The sequence below is a fragment of the Halichoerus grypus genome, chromosome 14 (assembly GCF_964656455.1).
Source record: "Halichoerus grypus chromosome 14, mHalGry1.hap1.1, whole genome shotgun sequence".
NCBI lineage: Eukaryota > Metazoa > Chordata > Mammalia > Carnivora > Phocidae > Halichoerus > Halichoerus grypus.
Window position 1 is genome coordinate 56,769,591 of NC_135725.1, and position 14,754 is coordinate 56,784,344.

The 14,754-nt window shown below is 39.5% G+C and overlaps 1 pseudogene; it reads left to right on the forward strand.

The window, feature by feature from the left end:
- The first annotated feature begins 5,296 nt into the window (after positions 1-5,296).
- On the forward strand, positions 5,297-5,875 carry LOC118518312 (cyclin-dependent kinases regulatory subunit 2 pseudogene; annotated as a pseudogene).
- Positions 5,876-14,754: the final 8,879 nt, after the last annotated feature.

Here is a 14,754-nt window from a genome sequence, read left to right on the forward strand (position 1 = left end):
GAAAACATGACCCATCTATTCTTGTCAGTCACCTCCTTCCGCCTGCTTGGAAGGTCTTCCACAGCTGGCTGCTTCTCCTCACCTGCACTACACTTGCAGGGCTCTGGACGCAGTTCTACAGGTTGCACTCCCATGCCTATTTAAAATCTTCAGAGGCAATAAAGCACAGTGGTTACGGCCCACCACACTTCAATTCAGTCTCAGGTCTGCCATATAGGAGATGGGTGACCTTACGCAAGTTTCTTTCTTTTTTTTTTTTTTTAAGATTTTATTTATTTATTTGACAGAGAGAAAGAGAGCACAAGTAGGGGGAGCAGCAGAGGGACAGGGAGAAGCAGACTCCCCGCTGAGCAGGGAGCCCGACATGGGACTTGATTCCACGACCCTGAGATCATGACCTGAGCCGAAGGCAGATACTTAACCGACTGAGCCACCCAGGCGCCCTGTTATGCAAGTTTCTTAAACTTAGCTTCAATTTTCCTTCTTTTTTTTTCTTTTTTCTTTTTTTTTTTTTAATTGAAGTATAACTGACGTATTAGTGTCAGGTATACAATGTAATGGTTCAATATTTGCATTAGCCTCAATTTTCTTATCCATAAAAGTGGATTTTGAGGATTCAGTGAGGTAGGATACAAAGTGCCTTGAATGTACTTAGTGCTCAGTAAATGTAAGTTCCTGTCTCCAAATTTAAACTTTACTGCCTAACCCAATCCTAACTCAAATATTCCTTGGGTGCCTCCTACCCAGATGCTACCCAAGATGTAGCTCTGAGTCCCTGGTTTGTTTTCAAATCAGAGGACTTCTCTGAAAACTGATAACTCATCAAATCACATTGAAGCGTAAGTATGACTTGCTTTCACAAAGCACTAGAAAGGGAAAGTATCTTCAAAAACAACCCCCTCCCTCCCCCCAGATCACACACCTGGTTAGTAATAGAGCCAGGACTAGAAGCTGGGTTCAAATAATTTTCTGTCACTGCCTAAAATGAATTAAAAAGAGATAACAGTTTCTTGGCAAAGAGATTCCATTTATATGGTTATTTATAATAACTTTGATCCTAGGGATCCCGAAAATTGGGCCATCTAAAAATCCTTTTCTTTCACTTTTGTTGTATTACATTTTTCCGCACAATTAGATTTTGGATAGGTCTGAGGCTCAAATTAATTTGAATTCCCTGCTTTCATAAGAGCCAACAAGTGGAATTTGGTGCCCCAAGAATGGGCTGGGTAGCAGACAGAGCTAGTTAGGAATTCTATTTTGTAGAACATAATCTCTAGGTAACTGGAAAGTTACCAAAGGCTACTTAGACTCACTGTCCCTCAGAGTTAACATTATTTGGCCATTCCTAATTATGATGATTCCCAAACATCATCAGTCACACGCTACCATCACAATTTTTTTAATATCTGGGGCCACTATTATCTACTTCATGTGTTTCTGTAAAAAAGCTTATTTATTTTCTTCAGCTATGTCTAAACAATATCTATGCAATCACAAGCTGATATTCTGGTTAATATTTTTCTAATATGCATTAAAATACGCAACTGTTGGTTTGTTTGTTTGTTTGTTTTTTTAATTTCCCATCAGTAATACATAAACCACTACTGCCACATACTGCCTCATGAGATGCACAAATACCTTCCTCAACAGAATAAACATTTGATTAACCAAGGTCCCCTTCAGGATTAACCAATGTCCCCTTCACTAGATGGATGATGGCTATTAAGGAGGGCACTTGGGTTGAGCACTGGGGGTTATACGTAAGTGGTGAATCACTAAATTCTACTCCTGAAAACAATATTACACTATATGTTAACTAACTAGAATTTAAATAAAAATTAGGGGAAAAAAACACCAAAACACCAACATCCCCTTCAATAACTCCAGTGAGGGGACTCACCACTTTCCAAATGTTACCTAAAGATGTAGTTCCCAGCTAAATAGACAGCTCTGGAAGGACACCAGGCAGTACCGAAGTGACCAGTGGTATATTTTGAAATTTTTACTTTTTTTTTCAGAAAGAACCTCTTGAAAGAGAATAAGGCTTTTAGGTCAGAGGTGGTTAGAATTTTAACTCTACTACCTGTAAGTTCCTGAGCAAGTGACAACTTCTGAGCCTCAGTTTCTTCATTCTGCAAGGGGACAATGATACCCATGACGCCCCTCTGCTAGGGTTGACCATGGGTTAAAATGCATACATGAAGCATCTAGCACAGCACCTGGCACAAAGTAATCACCTACTAAATATGAGTGCCCTTCCATTTCCACAAGAATATAGATTAAATAACCTGGAAACACTGACTAATGACTTCCCTTGGTAAAAACTGACCCAGTTTATCTCCTAGAGGCACTCCAATCACCCTGTTTTTGCATACGAATTTGGGACAGTATTTTTCTTCCTATTTGGCTGGGAGCCTGTTTATCTTTCTAAACCATAACTAGGGGACATGATCATTCTGAATGTGAAGACAGAATTTCTGACTGAAATGGCAGAGCCCTCACTGTTGGTTTTCTAGGTACAATAGGTTTTCCATAATCCCAAGGGGAAATCTAGTTTGCCTTTGGGGATGTGGGGGGTAGGCCCACTAGGGGTGGGGGGAGGGGCTCTAACCTGGAGGCACCAACCCTGAATCTGTCTGCTTAAGTCCATAGAATTTCAGCAGAAAAGCATCAACCATCACTGTCAAAGAGCTGGGGACTTTGAACTAAAGTTACACAGCCCAGAAAAGGTAGGAAAAGTAGAGCTGGAGCGCAGACAGTCCTAATGAGGTGGGTTGGTGGTCAAAACCTCATTTGCATTCATTTCACTCATTATTATGTGACATTAAGGAAATTTTCTGCTGAGCAGAGTAACCTTGACATGTGATTTCCTGTGCTCTCCGGGTATACGCAGAGCATTATAAGAAATAATGATTCCCAAAGAGCCCATCTAATCTGACAATTTTCATCAGCCTCCAAAAGGAAATTTTATCTTTTGTCCATTTCTCCTGGGTTAGTTTTTTTTTTTTTTTTAGTGTGTTCCTATAAAAAGAGAGAGAGAACAAGATCTATAACCTTCAACAATGTCCTTGCAAGTTAGACGTGTGACATAAATACGATCTTTCACTCATCTTAACCACGACTCAGCATTTCTCAGCAGGTGATTTAAATATTCACTGGCCCAACTCTCCTTTTTGTCTAAATCATGGTAATCTCCAGGCAACTCCTGTGAGTTTGGCCTAAGAACCACAGGCACTAGACTATCAGGACCAAATGGCATGAATCTAGGTAGCCAGTTCCTAATTACTCTAGTCTCAACCAATTTTGAGTCTATACATTTGTGAACGTGGGTTATGAGGGACATGTGAATAAAATTCTGATTCTGGCTGTTTACAAACTTTGTGCGATATGAGTGAAATCTACTATCCAACTTTTACCTGAAAACATCTTTTAAAACCACTTTTCAAAAAAAAGATACAGAAAAAACTGAAAAAGAAAAAAAGATTGAAATATGATTGAAATGTTTTATAGTAAAAATTAATCAAAACAGTAAAATTCAGGGATGCCTGGGTGGCTTGGTCAGCTGAGCACCTGACTCTTGATCTCAGCTCCGGTCTTGATCCAGTAGTGAGTTGAAGCCCTGCGTTGGGCTCCATATTAAAAAAACAAAACAAAACAAAACAAAAAACAAACAGTAAAATTCAGCACAAAATCATACTTAATTATTCATCATTAGCAACAGCAAGACTACCAATAAGATGATGGTACTCATTAGCATAGCCAATCACAATGGGTTTAATAAAGATTTAAATTAAAAAGCCATATAAATTTCAGGGCACCTGCATGGCTTAGTCGGTTAAGCATCTGCCTTTGGCTCAGGTCATGATCCTGGGGTCCTGGGATCCAGCCCCAAGTAGGGCTCCCTGCTCAGTGGGGAGCCTGCTTCTCTCTCTCCCTCTGCCCCTCCCCCTGCTTGTGTGCACGCACTCTCTCTCTCTAATAAATAAATAAATTTTTTTTCTAAAACAGCCATATAAATAAGAACAAAGATTTGAGAGCTCAACACAATTTTTTAAATGTCACATGACTTTCTTTCAGATTTATCTTTAATATTGATAGACTGTACATTTCAGCTTCAAAATAAGGAAAAAGGTTCTGTTTTCTAGCCCTTCAAAAGCTATTGTTATTCTTCCTCCCTACTCTGCCCCTACTTCTCTATAATCATTCTTTAGCAATCTTCTGAATTCCTTTCCATTCCATTAAAGGCTCCAAGGAACTATTTCTCTCTCACATCCCCCCACACACACTCTGCCTCCATGTCAACAAGCTTTATCTATCCATCCCAGGGAGGAAAACATTTGCATCAACAATCCAAAACAATAGAACATGCCAAACCATTGACTTTTAGTATTAGAATATACTATATAGGTTTTGGGGTAACTGAGCCTTCCTAATAATAGTTTCAAAAATAATGTTTAAATGTACTTTATCAATTTTTTACACACCACGTGACAGGAGGAGGAGCCCACATATTAGAGCACGAGGTGGTAAGAATTTGAGATTTTAAATTTGCTACAATGGATACACGTAAAGTTGATTTGACAGGGGACCAAAAAAAAAAAGCATGAGTAGCCCCAGGGTCTTCCCCAAACCACTCCTCACTCCCATATAAGGAGGAAGTTACCTTAACTTCCAGATCCATTCCTAGAACTTCATTGCACAAAACCAAGCTAATAGAGGAAGAAAGAAAATTAAAATGTCCAAAAGGCTATGTTGATCTACAAAATGAAGAGCTGAGCAAAGAAGGGAGAAGGAAGAGATAAGCGACTTTATGTAGGTTCAGCTGGGTAAAGACCCGGGGCAGTAGCTTGTACTGGGGGAGAAGAGAGACTTTGGAGCAGCTACAATGTTGGGAAGATACTTTGAGAAGGAAAAAATAGGATTTTTAAGAAGCCCTGCATTTTCAGGAAAGACAGCAAGAATGCTTTAGTTTATTTATAATTATTATTTGCTGGTCTGTTATTCATTGAATGAGATTCCATGCTGGACTGGACCCTGAGATGATTATCTCCTTATCTACATAATATCAAGTGTCAACAAAGATTCAAATTACCAGATTAGTTGGCAACCATTGATATGGATGTGTGTGTATATGTGTGTATTGTTCTTTTAACAAAGCTTGCTCCTCTCTCCTATTAGATATATTCTGCCTTTTGTAAAATAAGAATAAAAAATACAGAGCTCTACATAGTGTGACAAGATATACTCACTAAAGTTTACTTCTTGAGTCGAGTTGTTGCTTTGGCCAGACCAGGACGTGTGGCCCGCAGCACCCGCTCTTCACGCCCCGTCGCTCCCGCCCGCCCGCAGGATGGCCCACAAGCAGATCTACTACTCGGACAAGTACTTCAATGAGCACTACGAGTACCGGCATGTCATGTTACCCAGAGAACTTTCCAAACAACTCCCGAAAACCCATCTGATGTCTGAAGAGGAGTGGAGGAGACTTGGTGTCCAACAGAGTCTAGGCTGGGTTCATGACATGATTCATGAGCCAGAACCACATATTCTTCTCTTTAGACGACCTCTTCCAAAAGAGCAACAAAAATGAAGTCTATCTGGGGATCGTCAATTAAATCTTTTTCAAATTTAATGTATATGTGTATATAAGGTAGTATTCAGTGAATACTTGAAAAATGTACAAATTGTTGATCCATACCTGTGCATGAGCTGTATTCTTCACAGCAACAGAGCTCAGTTAAATGCAACTGCAAATAGGTTACTATAAGGTGTTTAAGATAAAATTTCTTCTAGTCGGTTTTTCTCTTAATATAAGTGCCTGTTTGACTTTACCTGTTACTTTTGTTAAATAAAGTTTGTATGTTGCATTTAAAAAAAAAAAGTTTACTTCTTGAAGCAGATATAGGATTGAGACCTTTTATCTACAATGCCCTCAATGCAGAATGTACTACATGCCCTGCTCCCTTCACTGAGGCTGAGAGGCAAAGAAGTCCCAGCTGCCAATTCTGCCATCTCCAGCTGCACAGTCCCAGATTACTTTAGCTATTATTAATTACTGGCACATCAAACTCATTATCCCATACCAGTGCATCTTAATAGCATGGCTAAGAACCATAGATATAAACCTATTTGCATTAGGCAACCAAAGAATCCATTTGAAAACCAGAAATTTCTATAGAGACTGACTCCATTGGCCAAAGAAACAATCCCCAAAAAGCAGGGCCAGACAGTGCTAATCAAGCTCAGTGCTGACCTTTCCAAACTCCAAGGCTAGTCTTGCACACCTCTCCAGCCTAAGGGGAATTTAAGGCCCAATACTGTCTTCTCTAAAGTATGGTAGAAAGAGCACTAGACTCACAGAGAACTGGATTCAATCCAAGTTCTGTCATCCTCTTAAGAGGCAACACAGGGTAGGAGGTTGTACAAAGAGATGAACTAGACAGACTGGGTTCAAACCCCAGCTGCCTCACTTACTCTTTTTGTGACCTTGGGCAAAGCACTTCACCCTTTTGTGCCTCATTTTCCTCACCTATAGAAAAAGGATAATAATATTTACTTATCAGGGTTTGCTGTGAGAATTAAATAAGACACATGTAGAAGCTCAATAAAGGTTAGTTGCTGCTGTGTGGCCTTGGGCAAGTCATTTAACATATCTGGATTTCGGTTTCCTCATTTGTAAAGTAATGGGGATGGATTACATAATTTCAAAGACTCTTGACAATACAGAACTCTAAGAAGATGTCAGATCCCAACAAGGAATAATAGACATAAGGAACAAATAACGAAAGAAAATTTGGCATGAGATGTTGGTTGATTCTTTTCCTTTTTTTAAAAGATTTTATTTATTTATTTATCAGAGAGAGAGCGAGCACATAAGCAGGGGGAGTGGGAGAGGGAGAAGTAGGCTCTCCGCTGAGCAAGGAACCCCATGTGGGACTCGATCCCAGGACCCTGGGATGACCTGAGCTGAAGGCAGACACTTAACCAACTGAGCCACCCAGGCATCCCGAGATATTGGTTGATTCTTATCAGAATGGTCAAGGAAGAGGCAGTGAGAGACCAAGCCAACTGGAAGGGTAATCATCACCCAGGTGTTTAAAGGAAGTGGACATTTCCCATAGTCAGCTGGGCACGTGGAGCAGCTCTCACTCTCCTCACTGAGGCCATCATCCCCACAGACTGAACCAATGGAAAGAAAGAAAGCTAAACAAAAAACATTTTAAGACTGAAAGAAGTAAATTCTCTAAAAAACAATTTTTAAATGGAACAAAAAACAAACCAGTCTAAGGTGAGGTTCTAATGCTGGTTCCATCACTAGCTTGGTTTCTAATTTTACTTTGGCTAACCAGGAAACTCATAGTCAATTTACTGTTAATTTCTACTAACTCTATAAAAGTTATATATTGCCACCATAACTCCACTCTCCCTTTCACTTGATCATTACACTTCATTTTCCATGATCACAGCATTGGTTGTATTTTAGATTTGCCTATTTCATTGTACCTATTCTTAAAATCCACTTGAAATCCTTTATGAAACAAGGCAGGATATTAAATAAGTAGAAATCATTTTGCAAGTCACTGAATTACTTTATACATCATCTTTCTATGTATAAAATAAGTATTTGGGACTCAATGTCCAATATTCCCTTTAGCTCTAATCCTGTTAATTTTAATCTTTTCATTTCTAAAGCTCAAAGTCCATATTAGGTTGCCTTTATAGAGCTTTGACTTACTGTATATAAGTAGCACTGGGTTCTCCAATGTGTTTTAAGTTTCCTTATGCTTTTATGCTAAGATTATTGTCAGTAGCAATAATGATTTTTAAAGACTCATTTTGTAGATTCCCTTCCATCCTACTAGGCTTTCCATTAGTATCCTAGAATTGGATTTATAATTCTAACTAACATTTGAACAGGGCTTAACATTTATATAGAATTTATCACCTTGATTGAAAGTTTGAAATTATCTCACTTTGATCTTCAGCAAACCTTTGTGATAAGTGAAGCAGGAATACATCTCCACTTTATAGATGAGGACAATACCAGATGAAATAAATAGTACCCCTTTTTACAGATGAGGAAACAAAAATACAAAGATACTAAGTGACTTGCTCAAATTACACAATGACTTGCACAGGGACTTGAACCCTAATCCTCTGACTCTGAACCCTTGACCCTCTCCAACCATCTAGCATTAAGTCTTTACCTTCGATGGCCTCAGAAGCCACCAAAGGGAAAAGCTGTGGGGATCAACTTGTGAATCTCAGGAGCTAGTAATGATGACAAACTTGCTTCCGGGAGGGCTGAGCCTGTGACTGTCGGCTTCAATCCCAGGCTTTCTGGGACTCCTGGGGAGCTGGAATTACTGAGGAAACATTTTGATGGTACCTGCTGAAGCCATAGCCAATTCTAGAATTTGCTACTCTGCTTGGGAAAAGAAAGTCTGAACCTTATTTGGATTCCTGGGGGGCTCCTTGGGTCTTGTTGCCTGAGGCAGGAAATAAAGCAAATTCCTAAGAGGGGTGGAGCAGGGGACTTGGGGCCCTGCATCAAGAAGTCATGAGTAGAAAGAGCTTCTCCCAAAGGTACTCAGAGGCTTGGTATCCTAGGTGAGGATGAATTTGTCTCATGAAAGCCCCCTGTCCATCTAGCACTTCAAGAGTCTGTCCAGTACTGTCTCCTAGTCAATCTTCCACGTTCACTGCTCCATCTCTGTGCCTCTCTATGCAGACCCTTCAGACTGATATTGAATCCAGCTTGATTCTTGCCCCTGGCTTCCCCTGAAACCATCTGCAGATGTCCCTTGTCTGTATTCCCAAAGCCAGTCCTAGCTGCAGAACCCAGCCAGTGCTGTAGAGGCACACCTCTGTTGGCCAGGCAAAGACTGAATGCTCCAATGCAGAGCTCTCTAGAGCTTCTACACAGAGATTCAGCAAGGACCCTTGAGGAAGGGGACAAGTTTGGCCATGGAGTGATCAACGCTTTTAGTAATTCAATAGTAAAATTGACCCTTGAATAACACAGGTTTGAACCACACAGGTCCACTTACATGCAGATTTTTTTTATACATACAGTATTATAAATGTATTTTCTCTTATAATTTTTTAATAACATTTTTTCTCTAGTTTAATTTATTATAAGAATATAGTATATAATGCATATAACATACAAAATATGTGTTAATCAACTGTTTATGTTATCAGTAAGGCTTTCAATCAACAGTAGACTATTAGTATTTAAGTTTTGGGCAAGTTAAAAATTACACCCAGGTTTTCAACTGTGTAGAGGGTTGGTACCCCTAACCACTACACTGTTCAAGGTCAACTATATCTAGAACTATGCTACGTACTTGCAGTATAGCAGAGAACAAGGCCTACCTGGGCCCTATCCTCACAGAGCTCAGAGCTACCCTCTGACCTGCTGATATTCTGCTTCCTTACCCACTTCTGGCAGCAGTTTTAGCTTCCAGAGCAGCTTGCATCGTACCAATTCTGATATAGGCAAAAAAAAGAGGGTTATACACTCATGGACCCACACCACTGGAATAGCAATACCACACCATACCATACCACTGGAATAGCAATGAATGAGTATAACCAAGGTTCATTCTAACCCTTCTACCTGATTCCCATTCTAGTTCATGCATTGCTTCCCTGGGATATCCATGATCTATGGGTTTCTCCTGTATATATTCATCAATGACTTCAAGTTGCTTCTCTTATACAAAGGAAGAAAATATGATAGACAATAAATACCCTAGGGCTATTCAGTGTAGTACATGTTGAACCTGATCTTTCCACTGGAATAAGTGGAAGTAATTTAGCTCATTGGAGTATTTATGACAGCAAGAAAAAACATAACTCATGAAATCATATTTATTTTCCATTAATCTTAAAACATCTCTCACCAGATTAAAACACTCAAAACCAAGACTCATAGTCACCTTCAGGCCATATAATTGATTAGAAAGAGGTATTCTTGAATCATAATGTTGGTTCCCTGAAGGGTAAAACAAGGAGACAGACTACTCACTTATTTTTTTAATATTTTATTTATTTGAGAGGGAGAGAGTGTGTGCAAGTTGGGGGAACAGCAGAGGGAGAGGGACAAACAGACTCTGTGCTGAGCCTGGAACCTGACACGGGGCTCGACCTCACGACCCTGAGATCAAGACCTGAGCTGAAATCAAGAGTCAGGCGCTTAACCAGCTGAGCCACACAGGCACCCCCAAACTACTTACTTATTAACAGATCCCAAGATAAGGCTTCTCTCATCTATGACCATGGATACTGGTTTCTCTGAATTCTGCAAAGCTTCTAATGTCTAACTTAAATTCCTCCAAATACCATTTAATCCTTACTCTCTCTTTCTTTTTTATAAAGATATTCCCCCTTATATTTTTTTTAAAGTAGACTCCATGCTCAGCGTGGAGCCCAATGCGGAGCTTGAACTCATGACCCTGAAATCAAGACCTGAGCTGAGATCAAAAGTCGGACACTTAACCAACTGAGCCACCCAGGTGCCCCTAATCCTTACTCTCTTATGCTACCCTCAGTGATACTAGATTTTGGAGATCAAATGGACATCATCTAGATAATACACCTTAATAACCAAGAGTTTGATTTAGCATTTTTAAATTCTAAAATTATTTTTAATTGGTTATTTCATGGTTTTTATATTTACTACAATCAAATGTATCTCACTTTGTAGAATAAGCACATCCCAGAAGGCTCATTTTTAAAGTGCATCTTTCCCCTGACATTCATATAAAACCAGTCCCAAGACAAAAGAAAATCACCTTTAATGATGCAGAGATCTTTTTTTTAATCACACATTTAAAGGAGAATTTTTTATGAAACAATAATAATACACACGTGAAGACTAAAGTTTCTTTTGTTTGGCAGAATCACTTCTAGAGTTAAAGGGAAAACAGCAATTATAGCTTAAGAACAGAACATCCTAGACTAAAAATTCATTCATTCAGTTTTTATCAAATCTCCTTGCCATCATTTTACAAAAGAATAACAGGAAACTCTCCTTGGGTACTCAGACCTTGTTTCCTAGCAATTGATAGAGGCTGCAGGCTCTTAGGAATAAGCAATTGAGCTAAGACTGAAGAGAGTACAGACTGCGATTCCAAATACCATGGGAAGTGGATCAATAGGCAATTATTAAAAAGTAGGCCTCCCTCTTATGTGTACATAGTGTCATATAGCCAATGTAAAGTTAGGCTCTGGACATCATTTAATAATTCCTTTAATCAACCAGAATCCATATATGTCCATAAAGGTCGAGAAGAGGAGGCAGAACAGGTTAAGAACAAAGTAACTGTCTAGTAAAAGGAGGCAAAAATGTAGAGTGTTGTGAGTCAGGTTGTAGAGTATACAGGGGTTCAGCACCTGATCCAAAGACACCAGTTACAATGTGTGTGTGTACACACGCAAACAACAATGTAACAACATCACGACTTTGCTAGGGGTTGGTACAGATTAAATCAGAAGAAAAGATAAGTAGAAAAAACAAAATACGTATCAAATATTCAGCATATTTGCAATTACATAAAAGTAAAGGAAATTCACCAAACTTTAACTATGGCTATTTCTGTGATTGTGGATGGTTTGTCTTTGCACTTTTCTGTATTTTCCTAATTTCTATAGTAAGCATGCATCTTTGACTTCCATATATAATGAGGAAATGTTTGGTTTAAAAAAAGAAAGAAAAAGTTTGAGATAAAGGAAAAGCAAGCAAAGGGAAATTCTCCTGGGAGGACTAATAAAAGGAAAACTTGATCAAGAAGCTAGAAATGGAGATAGAAGAGAAAACATTAAAATCCACCTGAGAGGCTGCACCTAGAGTGAGGTCGGGTTTGGCTTAAAGGCAGCTCTAGAAGTGACACAAAACAGGGGCTGTTAAAGCAATGGGCTAGTTAGTAAGGTTCTATAGCTATAATTTACCCACCTGTATAGCCCCAAATTGCCTCACACTGTAATAAAATATAGAGTTTGGAGCTAAATTACCAACTGAATGTGCAACTCAAGAACCACTTTGGAAGAGGACATTGAGAAGTAGAAGAGAAAGACAGCCATCTCAACAGGTGCCCTCTAGAGGGGACATCCCCCAATGCCAATGGGGAAAAGGCCATGGCAAATGCATCTTGGGAACAGATTGGTGGGCACCCCAAGTCAGTTACTGAAACATATGGCCCAGAGCAATAGCTCCCAACCCCCAGAGACACAGCAGGAGCAATGCATTCCCAAAGGCAGACCTAGGTGAGGGGTAGAAAAGACTGTAGAGTACTCAGTGTGAAACTGTCATCCAAGCCTGCTTTTCCCAGTGACTGCAACACAATCCAGGATTTGACAACCTGAGAGTAAATCTCTAAGGGATGTACATGAAGTACATGATGAGAGGGAAATAGTTCATGCCGGTTCTCAGCCTTTCTCTTCCCTCCATGCTTAGCAGAATTCTGTCTTGACCCTCTTCACCCCACCCCCTAGACAGGATTGGTTCTGCTTGGCTAAATAAGCTCTCTTGGACCTTGTAATGCAGAGGAAAAGAGCTGGTGAGGATGACAAGAGGCAGAGGGGCGAGAATTGGTAGAGTGGATGCAGGGTTTTTGGAGGAAGGCTGAGGTGAGGGAGATGGGGGAACTGCTTCAATGTAAGAGAAATGGATGGATGAGAAAAGGAGATGTCAAAGATATATTACTATGGTCTCCTTATCTCCCCTTACAGAGTTGAAGAAAGTCAAGAGCTGAGACCTTTGGAATTTATTTTTAAATGCTGGATGGTATTATTTTAACCACAACAGTGTTCTGAGACCGTCCCATGAGAGTGCAGGCTTAAAAAAAGACTACACATTGATGAGGCACACCTCATTCCCACAGGAACCTTGGGGCTCAGGGGTGAAGCTAACTAGAATCCAATAAAACCACAGCAAACATTTACTTCCTAATGTTCTTGTGTGTGTTGGCTAAAATAAGGGTCTTTAGCCCTTAGTGTTTCCCCCTGGGGTCTTTTTTTCTAACAGAATTGTCCCTGAAGCTTCTAACTCTGAAAGCTGCTCAAATTTCTCTGACAGTACAGAAGGTATAAAAGCACATCATGTTAGAAGTGACAGGGGAAAAAAATGATAATATCTTCCTTAAGTTTGAGTTGCACAGAAATGTCTACTCTGGGTATGTTTTAAAGGATGAATGACCAAATCTTAAATATTCTTTGTATCTAGAGCATGATGTTTGACAATTTCATACCTTGGTTCTCTCTAATGAAAGCAAGGCTCCCTTTAATGAAATTAATTGTATTTGGCATAAGAAGAAATAATGAACCATTCTGTGCACACCACAATGGTACTACTAATCTTATATGCACAGTCATAGGCATATATATAAGATGCACAACAGGACCTGCTGGGGGTCATGAGAACTTAATAGTAAACCCTGAGCCTTGGTAAACACTTAAGGGCTACATGGTGACAAATGACCTCCATGATATGGTGCAGAAATATTCACTGCCATGGCACAATCTAGGACAAAGATAGTAAGAATGTGGTGTGTGTGCTACCACCCCATATCCAGTGACCATGGCAGACATCATTAATCAATCAACAGAATCTGTCCTGCTGAACTAGGCATGGTCCCAGAAACCTTTTCATTGCAGTTCTCCAGGCAGTCACTCCCAATGGATCAGAGGTGGCACGTGAGATGAAATCTATTTGCCATTCCTAGTCTATGGGATGGTTAGGGCCAAAATGTCTATGTGGGCATGAGCGTGCAAAGATCCCACCCCAGGGGCACACAAGGGTATTGGAATTGGTGGTGCAGAGATAAAGTGACAGCAGAACTGGCCTTCTGCAAAGGGCAACAGGCCCCCTGCCTAATCCCCAAACCTCTCCTATTTTACCTCTTGGTTTTTAGGTAACGAAGGTATTTTCAGGAAAGAGTAACTTTTTGAGCTATTATCTTTTATAAACACCTTGGCTCAAATTAATTTTTCACATCAACAAATCAGAAACCCAGAAAGACTCTGAAGGATGAGGGTTCAAGCTGGATCAGGTTTGAAGAGGCATATGATTAGGGATTAAAGAAGGTGCAAAGGGCTAGGTACAAAACACTACTTCCTACCCACAGCTCTCGGGAGGGTCAGCCCTATAGCCAGTAAACTGAGCATCAGATCCTCAAATAAGGAACAAAATCCCATAGTAAATAACTAAGGGAAAACATCTGATTAGGGCTTTATCTTTAATAAATGAAATTAAAATTTAAGAAAATAAGTTTATCTCTACTTTTTTAATTAGATTCTAATGGGCACAACTATGTACTAAGTTTTAAGAACTCAAATACTTGAGTTTGAACAACTAAAATATTTGTTAGGAGACATAACTTTTTTAACAAAAAGAGTGTAATAGCATTATGTAATATGCTTCACTTCATGGTTAATTTGTGTTGTAAGATCATACAGAGGGTAACTTCTCAAAATACTCAAGGACATATTAATTTACCATTATCAATACCTACCTTTGCTATTCAAATCATTTGCTTTGAGGATCTATGATGTCATAACCCTTATTGGTTTTCTCTTCAGTTGCTAACTTACCTGACTATCCCAAAACTCATTTATATGTGATCTGAGCAACATCATTTTCTTCAACCTCATGAAATCCTTAAATGTTTGTAAGAGTAACAATTTCACTTCACAATCTGTTTACATTGAGTTTGCATTTTCACTGTCAAAGTTTACAATATTCATCAGTAA